This window comes from Ascaphus truei, unplaced genomic scaffold (assembly GCF_040206685.1).
Source record: "Ascaphus truei isolate aAscTru1 unplaced genomic scaffold, aAscTru1.hap1 HAP1_SCAFFOLD_242, whole genome shotgun sequence".
In the NCBI taxonomy this organism is placed as follows: Eukaryota; Metazoa; Chordata; class Amphibia; order Anura; family Ascaphidae; genus Ascaphus; species Ascaphus truei.
Window position 1 is genome coordinate 204654 of NW_027455345.1, and position 18282 is coordinate 222935.

The 18282-nt window shown below is 40.9% G+C and overlaps 30 non-coding genes and 11 pseudogenes across 30 annotated transcripts; all 41 read right to left on the reverse strand.

The window, feature by feature from the left end:
• Nucleotides 1-166: 166 nt before the first annotated feature.
• Nucleotides 167-285, reverse strand: LOC142480173 (5S ribosomal RNA). The gene has a single exon (XR_012794829.1). It is a non-coding gene; the product is annotated as a 5S ribosomal RNA (ribosomal RNA).
• Nucleotides 286-570: 285 nt separating this feature from the next.
• LOC142480819 (5S ribosomal RNA) lies at nucleotides 571-689 on the reverse strand. Its single transcript, XR_012795307.1, has one exon. It is a non-coding gene; the product is annotated as a 5S ribosomal RNA (ribosomal RNA).
• A 285-nt stretch (nucleotides 690-974) lies between these two features.
• Nucleotides 975-1093, reverse strand: LOC142480822 (5S ribosomal RNA). Its single transcript, XR_012795308.1, has one exon. It is a non-coding gene; the product is annotated as a 5S ribosomal RNA (ribosomal RNA).
• A 285-nt stretch (nucleotides 1094-1378) lies between these two features.
• LOC142480174 (5S ribosomal RNA) lies at nucleotides 1379-1497 on the reverse strand. Its single transcript, XR_012794830.1, has one exon. It is a non-coding gene; the product is annotated as a 5S ribosomal RNA (ribosomal RNA).
• Nucleotides 1498-1782: 285 nt separating this feature from the next.
• Nucleotides 1783-1901, reverse strand: LOC142480823 (5S ribosomal RNA). Its single transcript, XR_012795309.1, has one exon. It is a non-coding gene; the product is annotated as a 5S ribosomal RNA (ribosomal RNA).
• A 285-nt stretch (nucleotides 1902-2186) lies between these two features.
• LOC142480824 (5S ribosomal RNA) lies at nucleotides 2187-2305 on the reverse strand. Its single transcript, XR_012795310.1, has one exon. It is a non-coding gene; the product is annotated as a 5S ribosomal RNA (ribosomal RNA).
• Nucleotides 2306-2590: 285 nt separating this feature from the next.
• Nucleotides 2591-2709, reverse strand: LOC142480175 (5S ribosomal RNA). Its single transcript, XR_012794831.1, has one exon. It is a non-coding gene; the product is annotated as a 5S ribosomal RNA (ribosomal RNA).
• Nucleotides 2710-2994: 285 nt separating this feature from the next.
• LOC142480825 (5S ribosomal RNA) lies at nucleotides 2995-3113 on the reverse strand. The gene has a single exon (XR_012795311.1). It is a non-coding gene; the product is annotated as a 5S ribosomal RNA (ribosomal RNA).
• Nucleotides 3114-3398: 285 nt separating this feature from the next.
• On the reverse strand, nucleotides 3399-3517 carry LOC142480826 (5S ribosomal RNA). The gene has a single exon (XR_012795312.1). It is a non-coding gene; the product is annotated as a 5S ribosomal RNA (ribosomal RNA).
• Nucleotides 3518-3802: 285 nt separating this feature from the next.
• Nucleotides 3803-3921, reverse strand: LOC142480460 (5S ribosomal RNA; annotated as a pseudogene).
• A 285-nt stretch (nucleotides 3922-4206) lies between these two features.
• On the reverse strand, nucleotides 4207-4325 carry LOC142480176 (5S ribosomal RNA). The gene has a single exon (XR_012794832.1). It is a non-coding gene; the product is annotated as a 5S ribosomal RNA (ribosomal RNA).
• A 285-nt stretch (nucleotides 4326-4610) lies between these two features.
• LOC142480413 (5S ribosomal RNA) lies at nucleotides 4611-4729 on the reverse strand. The gene has a single exon (XR_012795060.1). It is a non-coding gene; the product is annotated as a 5S ribosomal RNA (ribosomal RNA).
• A 285-nt stretch (nucleotides 4730-5014) lies between these two features.
• Nucleotides 5015-5133, reverse strand: LOC142480828 (5S ribosomal RNA). Its single transcript, XR_012795313.1, has one exon. It is a non-coding gene; the product is annotated as a 5S ribosomal RNA (ribosomal RNA).
• Nucleotides 5134-5418: 285 nt separating this feature from the next.
• Nucleotides 5419-5537, reverse strand: LOC142480515 (5S ribosomal RNA; annotated as a pseudogene).
• A 285-nt stretch (nucleotides 5538-5822) lies between these two features.
• Nucleotides 5823-5941, reverse strand: LOC142480829 (5S ribosomal RNA). Its single transcript, XR_012795314.1, has one exon. It is a non-coding gene; the product is annotated as a 5S ribosomal RNA (ribosomal RNA).
• A 285-nt stretch (nucleotides 5942-6226) lies between these two features.
• On the reverse strand, nucleotides 6227-6345 carry LOC142480830 (5S ribosomal RNA). Its single transcript, XR_012795315.1, has one exon. It is a non-coding gene; the product is annotated as a 5S ribosomal RNA (ribosomal RNA).
• Nucleotides 6346-6630: 285 nt separating this feature from the next.
• Nucleotides 6631-6749, reverse strand: LOC142480831 (5S ribosomal RNA). Its single transcript, XR_012795316.1, has one exon. It is a non-coding gene; the product is annotated as a 5S ribosomal RNA (ribosomal RNA).
• A 285-nt stretch (nucleotides 6750-7034) lies between these two features.
• Nucleotides 7035-7153, reverse strand: LOC142480461 (5S ribosomal RNA; annotated as a pseudogene).
• A 285-nt stretch (nucleotides 7154-7438) lies between these two features.
• On the reverse strand, nucleotides 7439-7557 carry LOC142480177 (5S ribosomal RNA). Its single transcript, XR_012794833.1, has one exon. It is a non-coding gene; the product is annotated as a 5S ribosomal RNA (ribosomal RNA).
• Nucleotides 7558-7842: 285 nt separating this feature from the next.
• On the reverse strand, nucleotides 7843-7961 carry LOC142480414 (5S ribosomal RNA). The gene has a single exon (XR_012795061.1). It is a non-coding gene; the product is annotated as a 5S ribosomal RNA (ribosomal RNA).
• Nucleotides 7962-8246: 285 nt separating this feature from the next.
• Nucleotides 8247-8365, reverse strand: LOC142480833 (5S ribosomal RNA). Its single transcript, XR_012795318.1, has one exon. It is a non-coding gene; the product is annotated as a 5S ribosomal RNA (ribosomal RNA).
• A 285-nt stretch (nucleotides 8366-8650) lies between these two features.
• LOC142480516 (5S ribosomal RNA) lies at nucleotides 8651-8769 on the reverse strand (annotated as a pseudogene).
• Nucleotides 8770-9054: 285 nt separating this feature from the next.
• On the reverse strand, nucleotides 9055-9173 carry LOC142480178 (5S ribosomal RNA). Its single transcript, XR_012794834.1, has one exon. It is a non-coding gene; the product is annotated as a 5S ribosomal RNA (ribosomal RNA).
• A 285-nt stretch (nucleotides 9174-9458) lies between these two features.
• Nucleotides 9459-9577, reverse strand: LOC142480429 (5S ribosomal RNA; annotated as a pseudogene).
• Nucleotides 9578-10388: 811 nt separating this feature from the next.
• LOC142480558 (5S ribosomal RNA) lies at nucleotides 10389-10507 on the reverse strand (annotated as a pseudogene).
• Nucleotides 10508-10792: 285 nt separating this feature from the next.
• On the reverse strand, nucleotides 10793-10911 carry LOC142480400 (5S ribosomal RNA). Its single transcript, XR_012795047.1, has one exon. It is a non-coding gene; the product is annotated as a 5S ribosomal RNA (ribosomal RNA).
• Nucleotides 10912-11196: 285 nt separating this feature from the next.
• Nucleotides 11197-11315, reverse strand: LOC142480231 (5S ribosomal RNA). The gene has a single exon (XR_012794886.1). It is a non-coding gene; the product is annotated as a 5S ribosomal RNA (ribosomal RNA).
• A 285-nt stretch (nucleotides 11316-11600) lies between these two features.
• Nucleotides 11601-11719, reverse strand: LOC142480834 (5S ribosomal RNA). Its single transcript, XR_012795319.1, has one exon. It is a non-coding gene; the product is annotated as a 5S ribosomal RNA (ribosomal RNA).
• Nucleotides 11720-12538: 819 nt separating this feature from the next.
• On the reverse strand, nucleotides 12539-12657 carry LOC142480537 (5S ribosomal RNA; annotated as a pseudogene).
• A 285-nt stretch (nucleotides 12658-12942) lies between these two features.
• LOC142480187 (5S ribosomal RNA) lies at nucleotides 12943-13061 on the reverse strand. The gene has a single exon (XR_012794843.1). It is a non-coding gene; the product is annotated as a 5S ribosomal RNA (ribosomal RNA).
• Nucleotides 13062-13346: 285 nt separating this feature from the next.
• Nucleotides 13347-13465, reverse strand: LOC142480260 (5S ribosomal RNA). The gene has a single exon (XR_012794913.1). It is a non-coding gene; the product is annotated as a 5S ribosomal RNA (ribosomal RNA).
• A 285-nt stretch (nucleotides 13466-13750) lies between these two features.
• On the reverse strand, nucleotides 13751-13869 carry LOC142480518 (5S ribosomal RNA; annotated as a pseudogene).
• Nucleotides 13870-14681: 812 nt separating this feature from the next.
• On the reverse strand, nucleotides 14682-14800 carry LOC142480512 (5S ribosomal RNA; annotated as a pseudogene).
• A 285-nt stretch (nucleotides 14801-15085) lies between these two features.
• On the reverse strand, nucleotides 15086-15204 carry LOC142480434 (5S ribosomal RNA; annotated as a pseudogene).
• A 285-nt stretch (nucleotides 15205-15489) lies between these two features.
• On the reverse strand, nucleotides 15490-15608 carry LOC142480415 (5S ribosomal RNA). Its single transcript, XR_012795062.1, has one exon. It is a non-coding gene; the product is annotated as a 5S ribosomal RNA (ribosomal RNA).
• A 285-nt stretch (nucleotides 15609-15893) lies between these two features.
• Nucleotides 15894-16012, reverse strand: LOC142480399 (5S ribosomal RNA). The gene has a single exon (XR_012795046.1). It is a non-coding gene; the product is annotated as a 5S ribosomal RNA (ribosomal RNA).
• Nucleotides 16013-16297: 285 nt separating this feature from the next.
• On the reverse strand, nucleotides 16298-16416 carry LOC142480835 (5S ribosomal RNA). Its single transcript, XR_012795320.1, has one exon. It is a non-coding gene; the product is annotated as a 5S ribosomal RNA (ribosomal RNA).
• A 285-nt stretch (nucleotides 16417-16701) lies between these two features.
• On the reverse strand, nucleotides 16702-16820 carry LOC142480435 (5S ribosomal RNA; annotated as a pseudogene).
• A 285-nt stretch (nucleotides 16821-17105) lies between these two features.
• Nucleotides 17106-17224, reverse strand: LOC142480417 (5S ribosomal RNA). The gene has a single exon (XR_012795063.1). It is a non-coding gene; the product is annotated as a 5S ribosomal RNA (ribosomal RNA).
• A 285-nt stretch (nucleotides 17225-17509) lies between these two features.
• Nucleotides 17510-17628, reverse strand: LOC142480351 (5S ribosomal RNA). The gene has a single exon (XR_012795000.1). It is a non-coding gene; the product is annotated as a 5S ribosomal RNA (ribosomal RNA).
• A 285-nt stretch (nucleotides 17629-17913) lies between these two features.
• Nucleotides 17914-18032, reverse strand: LOC142480261 (5S ribosomal RNA). Its single transcript, XR_012794914.1, has one exon. It is a non-coding gene; the product is annotated as a 5S ribosomal RNA (ribosomal RNA).
• Between the last annotated feature and the right edge of the window lie 250 nt (nucleotides 18033-18282).

An 18282-nucleotide genomic window follows, 5' to 3' on the forward strand; every position in this document is an offset into this window, starting at 1 on the left:
ATTGATGTCAGAATTCTATTTTGGAAGGTTGCATTGTGTTAAACTTTCTGAGGAAAAAACGATATATTTCTTTGCCACTGCGGGAAAAAGTAGCAAGAAATGAAACATTTTCTTTTGCTGCGAGGAATGCCATGTATATTTTCATTAGGGAAGCGAAAAATAAAAACACCTACAGCACCTGGTATTCCCAGGCAGTCTCCTAACCCGGTACTAATCAAGCCTCACCCTGCTTAGCTTCCGAGATCTGACAGGATCGGGCACTTTCAAGGTAGTATGGCCGTAGGTGGAGATTGCTGTCTCATGATATCCTCTCATTCTTAAATTCATGAGCCTATATCTTGCTCCATGCATACACAGAGACTGAGAAAATGACAGGTGCACTCAAATGTACTATAGACGGAATTCTTGATGTCAGAATTCTATTTTGGAAGGTTGCATTGTGTTAAACTTTCTGAGGAAAAAACGATATATTTCTTTGCCACTGCGGGAAAAAGTAGCAAGAAATGAAACATTTTCTTTTGCTGCGAGGAATGCCATGTATATTTTCATTAGGGAAGCGAAAAATAAAAACACCTACAGCACCTGGTATTCCCAGGCAGTCTCCCAACCCGGTACTAATCAAGCCTCACCCTGCTTAGCTTCCGAGATCTGACGGGATCGGGCACTTTCAAGGTAGTATGGCCGTAGGTGGAGATTGCTGTCTCATGATATCCTCTCATTCTTAAATTCATGAGCCTATATCTTGCTCCATGCATACACAGAGACTGAGAAAATGACAGGTGCACTCAAATGTACTATAGACGGAATTCTTGATGTCAGAATTCTATTTTGGAAGGTTGAATTGTGTTAAACTTTCTGAGGAAAAAACGATATATTTCTTTGCCACTGCGGGAAAAAGTAGCAAGAAATGAAACATTTTCTTTTGCTGCGAGGAATGCCATGTATATTTTCATTAGGGAAGCGAAAAATAAAAACACCTACAGCACCTGGTATTCCCAGGCAGTCTCCCAACCCGGTACTAATCAAGCCTCACCCTGCTTAGCTTCCGAGATCTGACGGGATCGGGCACTTTCAAGGTAGTATGGCCGTAGGTGGAGATTGCTGTCTCATGATATCCTCTCATTCTTAAATTCATGAGCCTATATCTTGCTCCATGCATACACAGAGACTGAGAAAATGACAGGTGCACTCAAATGAACTATAGACGGAATTCTTGATGTCAGAATTCTATTTTGGAAGGTTGCATTGTGTTAAACTTTCTGAGGAAAAAACGATATATTTCTTTGCCACTGCGGGAAAAAGTAGCAAGAAATGAAACATTTTCTTTTGCTGCGAGGAATGCCATGTATATTTTCATTAGGGAAGCGAAAAATAAAAACACCTACAGCACCTGGTATTCCCAGGCAGTCTCCTAACCCGGTACTAATCAAGCCTCACCCTGCTTAGCTTCCGAGATCTGACAGGATCGGGCACTTTCAAGGTAGTATGGCCGTAGGTGGAGATTGCTGTCTCATGATATCCTCTCATTCTTAAATTCATGAGCCTATATCTTGCTCCATGCATACACAGAGACTGAGAAAATGACAGGTGCACTCAAATGTACTATAGACGGAATTCTTGATGTCAGAATTCTATTTTGGAAGGTTGCATTGTGTTAAACTTTCTGAGGAAAAAACGATATATTTCTTTGCCACTGCGGGAAAAAGTAGCAAGAAATGAAACATTTTCTTTTGCTGCGAGGAATGCCATGTATATTTTCATTAGGGAAGCGAAAAATAAAAACACCTACAGCACCTGGTATTCCCAGGCAGTCTCCCAACCCGGTACTAATCAAGCCTCACCCTGCTTAGCTTCCGAGATCTGACGGGATCGGGCACTTTCAAGGTAGTATGGCCGTAGGTGGAGATTGCTGTCTCATGATATCCTCTCATTCTTAAATTCATGAGCCTATATCTTGCTCCATGCATACACAGAGACTGAGAAAATGACAGGTGCACTCAAATGTACTATAGACGGAATTCTTGATGTCAGAATTCTATTTTGGAAGGTTGAATTGTGTTAAACTTTCTGAGGAAAAAACGATATATTTCTTTGCCACTGCGGGAAAAAGTAGCAAGAAATGAAACATTTTCTTTTGCTGCGAGGAATGCCATGTATATTTTCATTAGGGAAGCGAAAAATAAAAACACCTACAGCACCTGGTATTCCCAGGCAGTCTCCCAACCCGGTACTAATCAAGCCTCACCCTGCTTAGCTTCCGAGATCTGACGGGATCGGGCACTTTCAAGGTAGTATGGCCGTAGGTGGAGATTGCTGTCTCATGATATCCTCTCATTCTTAAATTCATGAGCCTATATCTTGCTCCATGCATACACAGAGACTGAGAAAATGACAGGTGCACTCAAATGAACTATAGACGGAATTCTTGATGTCAGAATTCTATTTTGGAAGGTTGCATTGTGTTAAACTTTCTGAGGAAAAAACGATATATTTCTTTGCCACTGCGGGAAAAAGTAGCAAGAAATGAAACATTTTCTTTTGCTGCGAGGAATGCCATGTATATTTTCATTAGGGAAGCGAAAAATAAAAACACCTACAGCACCTGGTATTCCCAGGCAGTCTCCTAACCCGGTACTAATCAAGCCTCACCCTGCTTAGCTTCCGAGATCTGACAGGATCGGGCACTTTCAAGGTAGTATGGCCGTAGGTGGAGATTGCTGTCTCATGATATCCTCTCATTCTTAAATTCATGAGCCTATATCTTGCTCCATGCATACACAGAGACTGAGAAAATGACAGGTGCACTCAAATGTACTATAGACGGAATTCTTGATGTCAGAATTCTATTTTGGAAGGTTGCATTGTGTTAAACTTTCTGAGGAAAAAACGATATATTTCTTTGCCACTGCGGGAAAAAGTAGCAAGAAATGAAACATTTTCTTTTGCTGCGAGGAATGCCATGTATATTTTCATTAGGGAAGCGAAAAATAAAAACACCTACAGCACCTGGTATTCCCAGGCAGTCTCCCAACCCGGTACTAATCAAGCCTCACCCTGCTTAGCTTCCGAGATCTGACGGGATCGGGCACTTTCAAGGTAGTATGGCCGTAGGTGGAGATTGCTGTCTCATGATATCCTCTCATTCTTAAATTCATGAGCCTATATCTTGCTCCATGCATACACAGAGACTGAGAAAATGACAGGTGCACTCAAATGTACTATAGACGGAATTCTTGATGTCAGAATTCTATTTTGGAAGGTTGAATTGTGTTAAACTTTCTGAGGAAAAAACGATATATTTCTTTGCCACTGCGGGAAAAAGTAGCAAGAAATGAAACATTTTCTTTTGCTGCGAGGAATGCCATGTATATTTTCATTAGGGAAGCGAAAAATAAAAACACCTACAGCACCTGGTATTCCCAGGCAGTCTCCCAACCCGGTACTAATCAAGCCTCACCCTGCTTAGCTTCCGAGATCTGACGGGATCGGGCACTTTCAAGGTAGTATGGCCGTAGGTGGAGATTGCTGTCTCATGATATCCTCTCATTCTTAAATTCATGAGCCTATATCTTGCTCCATGCATACACAGAGACTGAGAAAATGACAGGTGCACTCAAATGAACTATAGACGGAATTCTTGATGTCAGAATTCTATTTTGGAAGGTTGCATTGTGTTAAACTTTCTGAGGAAAAAACGATATATTTCTTTGCCACTGCGGGAAAAAGTAGCAAGAAATGAAACATTTTCTTTTGCTGCGAGGAATGCCATGTATATTTTCATTAGGGAAGCGAAAAATAAAAACACCTTCAGCACCTGGTATTCCCAGGCAGTCTCCTAACCCGGTACTAATCAAGCCTCACCCTGCTTAGCTTCCGAGATCTGACAGGATCGGGCACTTTCAAGGTAGTATGGCCGTAGATGGAGATTGCTGTCTCATGATATCCTCTCATTCTTAAATTCATGAGCCTATATCTTGCTCCATGCATACACAGAGACTGAGAAAATGACAGGTGCACTCAAATGTACTATAGACGGAATTCTTGATGTCAGAATTCTATTTTGGAAGGTTGCATTGTGTTAAACTTTCTGAGGAAAAAACGATATATTTCTTTGCCACTGCGGGAAAAAGTAGCAAGAAATGAAACATTTTCTTTTGCTGCGAGGAATGCCATGTATATTTTCATTAGGGAAGCGAAAAATAAAAACACCTACAGCACCTGGTATTCCCAGGCAGTCTCCTAACCCGGTACTAATCAAGCCTCACCCTGCTTAGCTTCCGAGATCTGACAGGATCGGGCACTTTCAAGGTAGTATGGCCGTAGGTGGAGATTGCTGTCTCATGATATCCTCTCATTCTTAAATTCATGAGCCTATATCTTGCTCCATGCATACACAGAGACTGAGAAAATGACAGGTGCACTCAAATGTACTATAGACGGAATTCTTGATGTCAGAATTCTATTTTGGAAGGTTGCATTGTGTTAAACTTTCTGAGGAAAAAACGATATATTTCTTTGCCACTGCGGGAAAAAGTAGCAAGAAATGAAACATTTTCTTTTGCTGCGAGGAATGCCATGTATATTTTCATTAGGGAAGCGAAAAATAAAAACACCTACAGCACCTGGTATTCCCAGGCAGTCTCCCAACCCGGTACTAATCAAGCCTCACCCTGCTTAGCTTCCGAGATCTGACAGGATCGGGCACTTTCAAGGTAGTAGGGCCGTAGGTGGAGATTGCTGTCTCATGATATCCTCTCATTCTTAAATTCATGAGCCTATATCTTGCTCCATGCATACACAGAGACTGAGAAAATGACAGGTGCACTCAAATGTACTATAGACGGAATTCTTGATGTCAGAATTCTATTTTGGAAGGTTGCATTGTGTTAAACTTTCTGAGGAAAAAACGATATATTTCTTTGCCACTGCGGGAAAAAGTAGCAAGAAATGAAACATTTTCTTTTGCTGCGAGGAATGCCATGTATATTTTCATTAGGGAAGCGAAAAATAAAAACACCTACAGCACCTGGTATTCCCAGGCAGTCTCCCAACCCGGTACTAATCAAGCCTCACCCTGCTTAGCTTCCGAGATCTGACGGGATCGGGCACTTTCAAGGTAGTATGGCCGTAGGTGGAGATTGCTGTCTCATGATATCCTCTCATTCTTAAATTCATGAGCCTATATCTTTCTCCATGCATACACAGAGACTGAGAAAATGACAGGTGCACTCAAATGTACTATAGACGGAATTCTTGATGTCAGAATTCTATTTTGGAAGGTTGCATTGTGTTAAACTTTCTGAGGAAAAAACGATATATTTCTTTGCCACTGCGGGAAAAAGTAGCAAGAAATGAAACATTTTCTTTTGCTGCGAGGAATGCCATGTATATTTTCATTAGGGAAGCGAAAAATAAAAACACCTACAGCACCTGGTATTCCCAGACAGTCTCCGTACCCAGTACTAATCAAGCCTCACCCTGCTTAGCTTCCGAGATCTGACGGGATCGTGCACTTTCAAGGTAGTATGGCCGTAGGTGGAGATTGCTGTCTCATGATATCCTCTCATTCTTAAATTCATGAGCCTATATCTTGCTCCATGCATACACAGAGACTGAGAAAATGACAGGTGTACTCAAATGTACTATAGACGGAATTCTTGATGTCAGAATTCTATTTTGGAATGTTGCATTGTGTTAAACTTTCTGAGGAAAAAACGATATATTTCTTTGCCACTGCGGGAAAAAGTAGCAAGAAATGAAACATTTTCTTTTGCTGCGAGGAATGCCATGTATATTTTCATTAGGGAAGCGAAAAATAAAAACACCTACAGCACCTGGTATTCCCAGGCAGTCTCCCAACCCGGTACTAATCAAGCCTCACCCTGCTTAGCTTCCGAGATCTGACGGGATCGGGCACTTTCAAGGTAGTATGGCCGTAGGTGGAGATTGCTGTCTCATGATATCCTCTCATTCTTAAATTCATGAGCCTATATCTTGCTCCATGCATACACAGAGACTGAGAAAATGACAGGTGCACTCAAATGTACTATAGACGGAATTCTTGATGTCAGAATTCTATTTTGGAAGGTTGCATTGTGTTAAACTTTCTGAGGAAAAAACGATATATTTCTTTGCCACTGCGGGAAAAAGTAGCAAGAAATGAAACATTTTCTTTTGCTGCGAGGAATGCCATGTATATTTTCATTAGGGAAGCGAAAAATAAAAACACCTACAGCACCTGGTATTCCCAGGCAGTCTCCCAACCCGGTACTAATCAAGCCTCACCCTGCTTAGCTTCCGAGATCTGACGGGATCGGGCACTTTCAAGGTAGTATGGCCGTAGGTGGAGATTGCTGTCTCATGATATCCTCTCATTCTTAAATTCATGAGCCTATATCTTGCTCCATGCATACACAGAGACTGAGAAAATGACAGGTGCACTCAAATGTACTATAGACGGAATTCTTGATGTCAGAATTCTATTTTGGAAGGTTGAATTGTGTTAAACTTTCTGAGGAAAAAACGATATATTTCTTTGCCACTGCGGGAAAAAGTAGCAAGAAATGAAACATTTTCTTTTGCTGCGAGGAATGCCATGTATATTTTCATTAGGGAAGCGAAAAATAAAAACACCTACAGCACCTGGTATTCCCAGGCAGTCTCCCAACCCGGTACTAATCAAGCCTCACCCTGCTTAGCTTCCGAGATCTGACGGGATCGGGCACTTTCAAGGTAGTATGGCCGTAGGTGGAGATTGCTGTCTCATGATATCCTCTCATTCTTAAATTCATGAGCCTATATCTTGCTCCATGCATACACAGAGACTGAGAAAATGACAGGTGCACTCAAATGAACTATAGACGGAATTCTTGATGTCAGAATTCTATTTTGGAAGGTTGCATTGTGTTAAACTTTCTGAGGAAAAAACGATATATTTCTTTGCCACTGCGGGAAAAAGTAGCAAGAAATGAAACATTTTCTTTTGCTGCGAGGAATGCCATGTATATTTTCATTAGGGAAGCGAAAAATAAAAACACCTTCAGCACCTGGTATTCCCAGGCAGTCTCCTAACCCGGTACTAATCAAGCCTCACCCTGCTTAGCTTCCGAGATCTGACAGGATCGGGCACTTTCAAGGTAGTATGGCCGTAGATGGAGATTGCTGTCTCATGATATCCTCTCATTCTTAAATTCATGAGCCTATATCTTGCTCCATGCATACACAGAGACTGAGAAAATGACAGGTGCACTCAAATGTACTATAGACGGAATTCTTGATGTCAGAATTCTATTTTGGAAGGTTGCATTGTGTTAAACTTTCTGAGGAAAAAACGATATATTTCTTTGCCACTGCGGGAAAAAGTAGCAAGAAATGAAACATTTTCTTTTGCTGCGAGGAATGCCATGTATATTTTCATTAGGGAAGCGAAAAATAAAAACACCTACAGCACCTGGTATTCCCAGGCAGTCTCCTAACCCGGTACTAATCAAGCCTCACCCTGCTTAGCTTCCGAGATCTGACAGGATCGGGCACTTTCAAGGTAGTATGGCCGTAGGTGGAGATTGCTGTCTCATGATATCCTCTCATTCTTAAATTCATGAGCCTATATCTTGCTCCATGCATACACAGAGACTGAGAAAATGACAGGTGCACTCAAATGTACTATAGACGGAATTCTTGATGTCAGAATTCTATTTTGGAAGGTTGCATTGTGTTAAACTTTCTGAGGAAAAAACGATATATTTCTTTGCCACTGCGGGAAAAAGTAGCAAGAAATGAAACATTTTCTTTTGCTGCGAGGAATGCCATGTATATTTTCATTAGGGAAGCGAAAAATAAAAACACCTACAGCACCTGGTATTCCCAGGCAGTCTCCCAACCCGGTACTAATCAAGCCTCACCCTGCTTAGCTTCCGAGATCTGACAGGATCGGGCACTTTCAAGGTAGTAGGGCCGTAGGTGGAGATTGCTGTCTCATGATATCCTCTCATTCTTAAATTCATGAGCCTATATCTTGCTCCATGCATACACAGAGACTGAGAAAATGACAGGTGCACTCAAATGTACTATAGACGGAATTCTTGATGTCAGAATTCTATTTTGGAAGGTTGCATTGTGTTAAACTTTCTGAGGAAAAAACGATATATTTCTTTGCCACTGCGGGAAAAAGTAGCAAGAAATGAAACATTTTCTTTTGCTGCGAGGAATGCCATGTATATTTTCATTAGGGAAGCGAAAAATAAAAACACCTACAGCACCTGGTATTCCCAGGCAGTCTCCCAACCCGGTACTAATCAAGCCTCACCCTGCTTAGCTTCCGAGATCTGACGGGATCGGGCACTTTCAAGGTAGTATGGCCGTAGGTGGAGATTGCTGTCTCATGATATCCTCTCATTCTTAAATTCATGAGCCTATATCTTTCTCCATGCATACACAGAGACTGAGAAAATGACAGGTGCACTCAAATGTACTATAGACGGAATTCTTGATGTCAGAATTCTATTTTGGAAGGTTGCATTGTGTTAAACTTTCTGAGGAAAAAACGATATATTTCTTTGCCACTGCGGGAAAAAGTAGCAAGAAATGAAACATTTTCTTTTGCTGCGAGGAATGCCATGTATATTTTCATTAGGGAAGCGAAAAATAAAAACACCTACAGCACCTGGTATTCCCAGACAGTCTCCGTACCCAGTACTAATCAAGCCTCACCCTGCTTAGCTTCCGAGATCTGACGGGATCGTGCACTTTCAAGGTAGTATGGCCGTAGGTGGAGATTGCTGTCTCATGATATCCTCTCATTCTTAAATTCATGAGCCTATATCTTGCTCCATGCATACACAGAGACTGAGAAAATGACAGGTGTACTCAAATGTACTATAGACGGAATTCTTGATGTCAGAATTCTATTTTGGAATGTTGCATTGTGTTAAACTTTCTGAGGAAAAAACGATATATTTCTTTGCCACTGCGGGAAAAAGTAGCAAGAAATGAAACATTTTCTTTTGCTGCGAGGAATGCCATGTATATTTTCATTAGGGAAGCGAAAAATAAAAACACCTACAGCACCTGGTATTCCCAGGCAGTCTCCTAACCCGGTACTAATCAAGCCTCACCCTGCTTAGCTTCCGAGATCTGACAGGATCGGGCACTTTCAAGGTAGTATGGCCGTAGGTGGAGATTGTTGTCTCATGATATCCTCTCATTCTTAAATTCATGAGCCTATATCTTGCTCCATGCATACACAGAGACTGAGAAAATGACAGGTGCACTCAAATGTACTATAGACGGAATTCTTGATGTCAGAATTCTATTTTGGAAGGTTGCATTGTGTTAAACTTTCTGAGGAAAAAACGATATATTTCTTTGCAACTGCGGGAAAAAGTAGCAAGAAATGAAACATTTTCTTTTGCTGCGAGGAATGCCATATATATTTTCATTAGGGAAGCGAAAAATAAAAACACCTACAGCACCTGGTATTCCCAGGCAGTCTCCCAACCCGGTACTAATCAAGCCTCACCCTGCTTAGCTTCCGAGATCTGACGGGATCGGGCACTTTTAAGGTTGTATGGCCGTAGGTGGAGATTGCTGTCTCATGATATCCTCTCATTCTTAAATTCATGAGCCTATATCTTGCTCCATGCATACACAGAGACTGAGAAAATGACAGGTGCACTCAAATGTACTATAGACGGAATTCTTGATGTCAGAATTCTATTTTGGAAGGTTGCATTGTGTTAAACTTTCTGAGGAAAAAACGATATATTTCTTTGCCACTGCGGGAAAAAGTAGCAAGAAATGAAACATTTTCTTTTGCTGCGAGGAATGCCATGTATATTTTCATTAGGGAAGCGAAAAATAAAAACACCTACAGCACCTGGTATTCGAAAAAATGATATATTTCTCAGCCACTGCGGGACAAAAGTAGTAAAAAATTTCAGAGGTGCCTATTTTCAACCTCCTCCGATTTGGATTCAATCTCACTATTTCTTCCAATTATCAGCTTAAACACTGCACACCCCAACACTGTGAGCCACAAGTTCACCATGTTACATGCTATGTGTTCTGAGGCCTATATGATATATTTCTAAATGACATGGGAGGCATAGGTGTATTATTCTGACCGTTAAAACAAATACATTCTTAAAGAATTACCTTAAATGGAGAAATTAAATCAGAGACTGAGAAAATGAGAGGTGCACTCAAATGTACTATAGATGGAATTCTTGATGTCAGAATTCTATTTTGGAAGGTTGCATTGTGTTAAACTTTCTGAGGAAAAAACGATATATTTCTTTGCCACTGCGGGAAAAAGTAGCAAGAAATGAAACATTTTCTTTTGCTGCGAGGAATGCCATGTATATTTTCATTAGGGAAGCGAAAAATAAAAACACCTACAGCACATGGTATTCCCAGGCAGTCTCCCAACCCGGTACTAATCAATCCTCACCCTGCTTAGCTTCCGAGATCTGACAGGATCGGGCACTTTCAAGGTAGTAGGGCAGTAGGTGGAGATTCCTGTCTCATGATATCCTCTCATTCTTAAATTCATGAGCCTATATCTTGCTCCATGCATACACAGAGACTGAGAAAATGACAGGTGCACTCAAATGTACTATAGACGGAATTCTTGATGTCAGAATTCTATTTTGGAAGGTTGCATTGTGTTAAACTTTCTGAGGAAAAAACAATATATTTCTTTGCCACTGCGGGAAAAAGTAGCAAGAAATGAAACATTTTCTTTTGCTGCGAGGAATGCCATGTATATTTTCATTAGGGAAGCGAAAAATAAAAACACCTACAGCACATGGTATTCCCAGGCAGTCTCCCAACCCGGTACTAATCAATCCTCACCCTGCTTAGCTTCCGAGATCTGACGGGATCGGGCACTTTCAAGGTAGTATGGCCGTAGGTGGAGATTGCTGTCTCATGATATCCTCTCATTCTTAAATTCATGAGCCTATATCTTGCTCCATGCATACACAGAGACTGAGAAAATGACAGGTGCACTCAAATGTACTATAGACGGAATTCTTGATGTCAGAATTCTATTTTGGAAGGTTGCATTGTGTTAAACTTTCTGAGGAAAAAACGATATATTTCTTTGCCACTGCGGGAAAAAGTAGCAAGAAATGAAACATTTTCTTTTGCTGCGAGGAATGCCATGTATATTTTCATTAGGGAAGCGAAAAATAAAAACACCTACAGCACCTGGTATTCCCAGGCAGTCTCCCAACCCGGTACTAATCAAGCCTCACCCTGCTTAGTTTCTGAGATCTGACGGGATCGGGCACTTTCAAGGTAGTATGGCCGTAGGTGGAGATTGCTGTCTCATGATATCCTCTCATTCTTAAATTCATGAGCCTATATCTTGCTCCATGCATACACAGAGACTGAGAAAATGACAGGTGCACTCAAATGTACTATAGACGGAATTCTTGATGTCAGAATTCTGTTTTGGAAGGTTGCATTGTGTTAAACTTTCTGAGGAAAAAATGATATATTTCTTTGCCACTGCGGGAAAAAGTAGCAAGAAATGAAACATTTTCTTTTGCTGCGAGGAATGCCATGTATATTTTCATTAGGGAAGCGAAAAATAAAAACACCTACAGCACCTGGTATTCCCAGGCAGTCTCCCAACCCGGTACTAATCAAGCCTCACCCTGCTTAGCTTCCGAGATCTGACGGGATCGGGCACTTTCAAGGTAGTATGGCCGTAGGTGGAGATTGCTGTCTCATGATATCCTCTCATTCTTAAATTCATGAGCCTATATCTTGCTCCATGCATACACAGAGACTGAGAAAATGACAGGTGCACTCAAATGTACTATAGACGGAATTCTTGATGTCAGAATTCTATTTTGGAAGGTTGCATTGTGTTAAACTTTCTGAGGAAAAAACGATATATTTCTTTGCCACTGCGGGAAAAAGTAGCAAGAAATGAAACATTTTCTTTTGCTGCGAGGAATGCCATGTATATTTTCATTAGGGAAGCGAAAAATAAAAACACCTACAGCACCTGGTATTCGAAAAAATGATATATTTCTCAGCCACTGCGGGACAAAAGTAGTAAAAAATTTCAGAGGTGCCTATTTTCAACCTCCTCCTGTTTGGATTCGATCTCACTATTTCTTCCAATTATCAGCTTAAACACTGCACACCCCAACACTGTGAGCCACAAGCTCACCATGTTACATGCTATGTGTTCTGAGGCCTATATGATATATTTCTAAATGACATGGGAGGCATAGGTGTATTATTCTGACCGTTAAAACAAATACATTCTTAAAGAATTACCTTAAATGGAGAAATGGAGAAATTAAATCAGAGACTGAGAAAATGAGAGGTGCACTCAAATGTACTATAGACGGAATTCTTGATGTCAGAATTCTATTTTGGAAGGTTGCATTGTGTTAAACTTTCTGAGGAAAAAACGATATATTTCTTTGCCACTGCGGGAAAAAGTAGCAAGAAATGAAACATTTTCTTTTGCTGCGAGGAATGCCATGTATATTTTCATTAGGGAAGCGAAAAATAAAAACACCTACAGCACCTGGTATTCCCAGGCAGTCTAGCAACCCGGTGCTAATCAAGCCTCACCCTGCTTAGCTTCCGAGATCTGACGGGATCGGGCACTTTCAAGGTAGTATGGCCGTAGGTGGAGATTGCTGTCTCATGATATCCTCTCATTCTTAAATTCATGAGCCTATATCTTGCTCCATGCATACACAGAGACTGAGAAAATGACAGGTGCACTCAAATGTACTATAGACGGAATTCTTGATGTCAGAATTCTATTTTGGAAGGTTGCATTGTGTTAAACTTTCTGAGGAAAAAACGATATATTTCTTTGCCACTGCGGGAAAAAGTAGCAAGAAATGAAACATTTTCTTTTGCTGCGAGGAATGCCATGTATATTTTCATTAGGGAAGAAAAAAATAAAAACACCTACAGCACCTGGTATTCCCAGGCAGTCTCCCAACCCTGTACTAATCAAGCCTCACCCTGCTTAGCTTCCGAGATCTGACGGGATCGGGCACTTTCAAGGTAGTATGGCCGTAGGTGGAGATTGCTGTCTCATGATATCCTCTCATTCTTAAATTCATGAGCCTATATCTTGCTCCATGCATACACAGAGACTGAGAAAATGACAGGTGCACTCAAATGTACTATAGACGGAATTCTTGATGTCAGAATTCTATTTTGGAAGGTTGCATTGTGTTAAACTTTCTGAGGAAAAAACGATATATTTCTTTGCCACTGCGGGAAAAAGTAGCAAGAAATGAAACATTTTTTTTTGCTGCGAGGAATGCCATGTATATTTTCATTAGGGAAGCGAAAAATAAAAACACCTACAGCACCTGGTATTCCCAGGCAGTCTCCCAACCCGGTACTAATCAAGCCTCACCCTGCTTAGTTTCTGAGATCTGACGGGATCGGGCACTTTCAAGGTAGTATGGCTGTAGGTGGAGATTGCTGTCTCATGATATCCTCTCATTCTTAAATTCATGAGCCTATATCTTGCTCCATTCATACACAGAGACTGAGAAAATGACAGGTGCACTCAAATGTACTATAGACGGAATTCTTGATGTCAGAATTCTATTTTGGAATGTTGCATTGTGTTAAACTTTCTGAGGAAAAAACGATATATTTCTTTGCCACTGCGGGAAAAAGTAGCAAGAAATGAAACATTTTCTTTTGCTGCGAGGAATGCCATGTATATTTTCATGAGGGAAGCGAAAAATAAAAACACCTACAGCACCTGGTATTCCCAGGCAGTCTCCCAACCCGGTACTAATCAAGCCTCACCCTTCTTAGCTTCCGAGATCTGACAGGATCGGGCACTTTCAAGGTAGTAGGGCCGTAGGTGGAGATTGCTGTCTCATGATATCCTCTCATTCTTAAATTCATGAGCCTATATCTTGCTCCATGCATACACAGAGACTGAGAAAATGACAGGTGCACTCAAATGTACTATAGACGGAATTCTTGATGTCAGAATTCTATTTTGGAAGGTTGCATTGTGTTAAACTTTCTGAGGAAAAAACGATATATTTCTTTGCCACTGCGGGAAAAAGTAGCAAGAAATGAAACATTTTCTTTTGCTGCGAGGAATGCCATGTATATTTTCATTAGGGAAGCGAAAAATAAAAACACCTACAGCACCTGGTATTCGAAAAAATGATATATTTCTCAGCCACTGCGGGACAAAAGTAGTAAAAAAAATTCAGAGGTGCCTATTTTCAACCTCCTCCTGTTTGGATTCAATCTCACTATTTCTTCCAATTATCAGCTTAAACACTGCACACCCCAACACTGTGAGCCACAAGTTCACCATGTTACATGCTATGTGTTCTGAGGCCTATATGATATATTTCTAAATGACATGGGAGGCATAGGTGTATTATTCTGACCGTTAAAACAAATACATTCTTAAAGAATTACCTTAAATGGAGAAATTAAATCAGAGACTGAGAAAATGAGAGGTGCACTCAAATGTACTATAGACGGAATTCTTGATGTCAGAATTCTATTTTGGAAGGTTGCATTGTGTTAAACTTTCTGAGGAAAAAACGATATATTTCTTTGCCACTGCGGGAAAAAGTAGCAAGAAATGAAACATTTTCTTTTGCTGCGAGGAATGCCATGTATATTTTCATTAGGGAAGCGAAAAATAAAAACACCTACAGCACCTGGTATTCCCAGGCAGTCTCCCAAATCGGTACTAATCAAGCCTCACCCTGCTTAGCTTCCGAGATCTGACAGGATCGGGCACTTTCAAGGTAGTAGGGCCGTAGGTGGAGATTGCTGTCTCATGATATCCTCTCATTCTTAAATTCATGAGCCTATATCTTGCTCCATGCATACACAGAGACTGAGAAAATGACAGGTGCACTCAAATGTACTATAGACGGAATTCTTGATGTCAGAATTCTATTTTGGAAGGTTGCATTGTGTTAAACTTTCTGAGGAAAAAACGATATATTTCTTTGCCACTGCGGGAAAAAGTAGCAAGAAATGAAACATTTTCTTTTGCTGCGAGGAATGCCATGTATATTTTCATTAGGGAAGCGAAAAATAAAAACACCTACAGCACCTGGTATTCCCAGACAGTCTCCGTACCCGGTACTAATCAAGCCTCACCCTGCTTAGCTTCCGAGATCTGACGGGATCGGGCACTTTCAAGGTAGTATGGCCGTAGGTGGAGATTGCTGTCTCATGATATCCTCTCATTCTTAAATTCATGAGCCTATATCTTGCTCCATGCATACACAGAGACTGAGAAAATGACAGGTGCACTCAAATGTACTATAGACGGAATTCTTGATGTCAGAATTCTATTTTGGAAGGTTGCATTGTGTTAAACTTTCTGAGGAAAAAACGATATATTTCTTTGCCACTGCGGGAAAAAGTAGCAAGAAATGAAACATTTTCTTTTGCTGCGAGGAATGCCATGTATATTTTCATTAGGGAAGCGAAAAATAAAAACACCTACAGCACCTGGTATTCCCAGGCAGTCTCCCAACCCGGTACTAATCAAGCCTCACCCTGCTTAGCTTCCGAGATCTGACAGGATCGGGCACTTTCAAGGTAGTAGGGCCGTAGGTGGAGATTGCTGTCTCATGATATCCTCTCATTCTTAAATTCATGAGCCTATATCTTGCTCCATGCATACACAGAGACTGAGAAAATGACAGGTGCACTCAAATGTACTATAGACGGAATTCTTGATGTCAGAATTCTATTTTGGAAGGTTGCATTGTGTTAAACTTTCTGATGAAAAAACAATATATTTCTTTGCCACTGCGGGAAAAAGTAGCAAGAAATGAAACATTTTCTTTTACTGCGAGGAATGCCATGTATATTTTCATTAGGGAAGCGAAAAATAAAAACACCTACAGCACCTGGTATTCCCAGGCAGTCTCCCAACCCGGTACTAATCAATCCTCACCCTGCTTAGCTTCCGAGATCTGACGGGATCGGGCACTTTCAAGGTAGTATGACCGTAGGTGGAGATTGCTGTCTCATGATATCCTCTCATTCTTAAATTCATGAGCCTATATCTTGCTCCATGCATACACAGAGACTGAGAAAATGACAGGTGCACTCAAATGTACTATAGACGGAATTCTTGATGTCAGAATTCTATTTTGGAAGGTTGCATTGTGTTAAACTTTCTGAGGAAAAAACGATATATTTCTTTGCCACTGCGGGAAAAAGTAGCAAGAAATGAAACATTTTCTTTTGCTGCGAGGAATGCCATGTATATTTTCATTAGGGAAGCGAAAAATAAAAACACCTACAGCACCTGGTATTCCCAGGCAGTCTCCCAACCCGGTACTAATCAAGCCTCACCCTGCTTAGCTTCCGAGATCTGACGGGATCGGGCACTTTCAAGGTAGTATGGCCGTAGGTGGAGATTGCTGTCTCATGATATCCTCTCATTCTTAAATCCATGAGCCTATATCTTGCTCCATGCATACACAGAGACTGAGAAAATGACAGGTGTACTCAAATGTACTATAGACGGAATTCTTGATGTCAGAATTCTATTTTGGAAGGTTGCATTGTGTTAAACTTTCTGAGGAAAAAACGATATATTTCTTTGCCACTGCGGGAAAAAGTAGCAAGAAATGAAACATTTTCTTTTGCTGCGAGGAATGCCATGTATATTTTCATTAGGGAAGCGAAAAATAAAAACACCTACAGCACCTGGTATTCCCAGACAGTCTCCGTACCCGGTACTAATCAAGCCTCACCCTGCTTAGCTTCCGAGATCTGACGGGATCGGGCACTTTCAAGGTAGTATGGCCGTAGGTGGAGATTGCTGTCTCATGATATCCTCTCATTCTTAAATTCATGAGCCTATATCTTGCTCCATGCATACACAGAGACTGAGAAAATGACAGGTGCACTCAAATGTACTATAGACGGAATTCTTGATGTCAGAATTCTATTTTGGAAGGTTGCATTGTGTTAAACTTTCTGAGGAAAAAACGATATATTTCTTTGCCACTGCGGGAAAAAGTAGCAAGAAATGAAACATTTTCTTTTGCTGCGAGGAATGCCATGTATATTTTCATTAGGGAAGCGAAAAATAAAAACACCTACAGCACCTGGTATTCCCAGGCAGTCTCCCAACCCGGTACTAATCAAGCCTCACCCTGCTTAGCTTCCGAGATCTGACAGGATCGGGCACTTTCAAGGTAGTAGGGCCGTAGGTGGAGATTGCTGTCTCATGATATCCTCTCATTCTTAAATTCATGAGCCTATATCTTGCTCCATGCATACACAGAGACTGAGAAAATGACAGGTGCACTCAAATGTACTATAGACGGAATTCTTGATGTCAGAATTCTATTTTGGAAGGTTGCATTGTGTTAAACTTTCTGAGGAAAAAACAATATATTTCTTTGCCACTGCGGGAAAAAGTAGCAAGAAATGAAACATTTTCTTTTACTGCGAGGAATGCCATGTATATTTTCATTAGGGAAGCGAAAAATAAAAACACCTACAGCACCTGGTATTCCCAGGCAGTCTCCCAACCCGGTACTAATCAATCCTCACCCTGCTTAGCTTCCGAGATCTGACGGGATCGGGCACTTTCAAGGTAGTATGGCCGTAGGTGGAGATTGCTGTCTCATGATATCCTCTCATTCTTAAATTCATGAGCCTATATCTTGCTCCATGCATACACAGAGACTGAGAAAATGACAGGTGTACTCAAATGTACTATAGACGGAATTCTTGATGTCAGAATTCTATTTTGGAAGGTTGCATTGTGTTAAACTTTCTGAGGAAAAAACGATATATTTCTTTGCCACTGCGGGAAAAAGTAGCAAGAAATGAAACATTTTCTTTTGCTGCGAGGAATGCCATGTATATTTTCATTAGGGAAGCGAAAAATAAAAACACCTACAGCACCTGGTTTTCCCAGGCAGTCTCCCAACCCGGTACTAATCAAGCCTCACCCTGCTTAGTTTCTGAGATCTGACGGGATCGGGCACTTTCAAGGTAGTATGGCCGTAGGTGGAGATTGCTGTCTCATGATATCCTCTCATTCTTAAATTCATGAGCCTATATCTTGCTCCATGCATACACAGAGACTGAGAAAATGACAGGTGCACTCAAATGTACTATAGACGGAATTCTTGATGTCAGAATTCTATTTTGGAAGGTTGCATTGTGTTAAACTTTCTGAGGAAAAAACGATATATTTCTTTGCCACTGCGGGAAAAAGTAGCAAGAAATGAAACATTTTCTTTTGCTGCGAGGAATGCC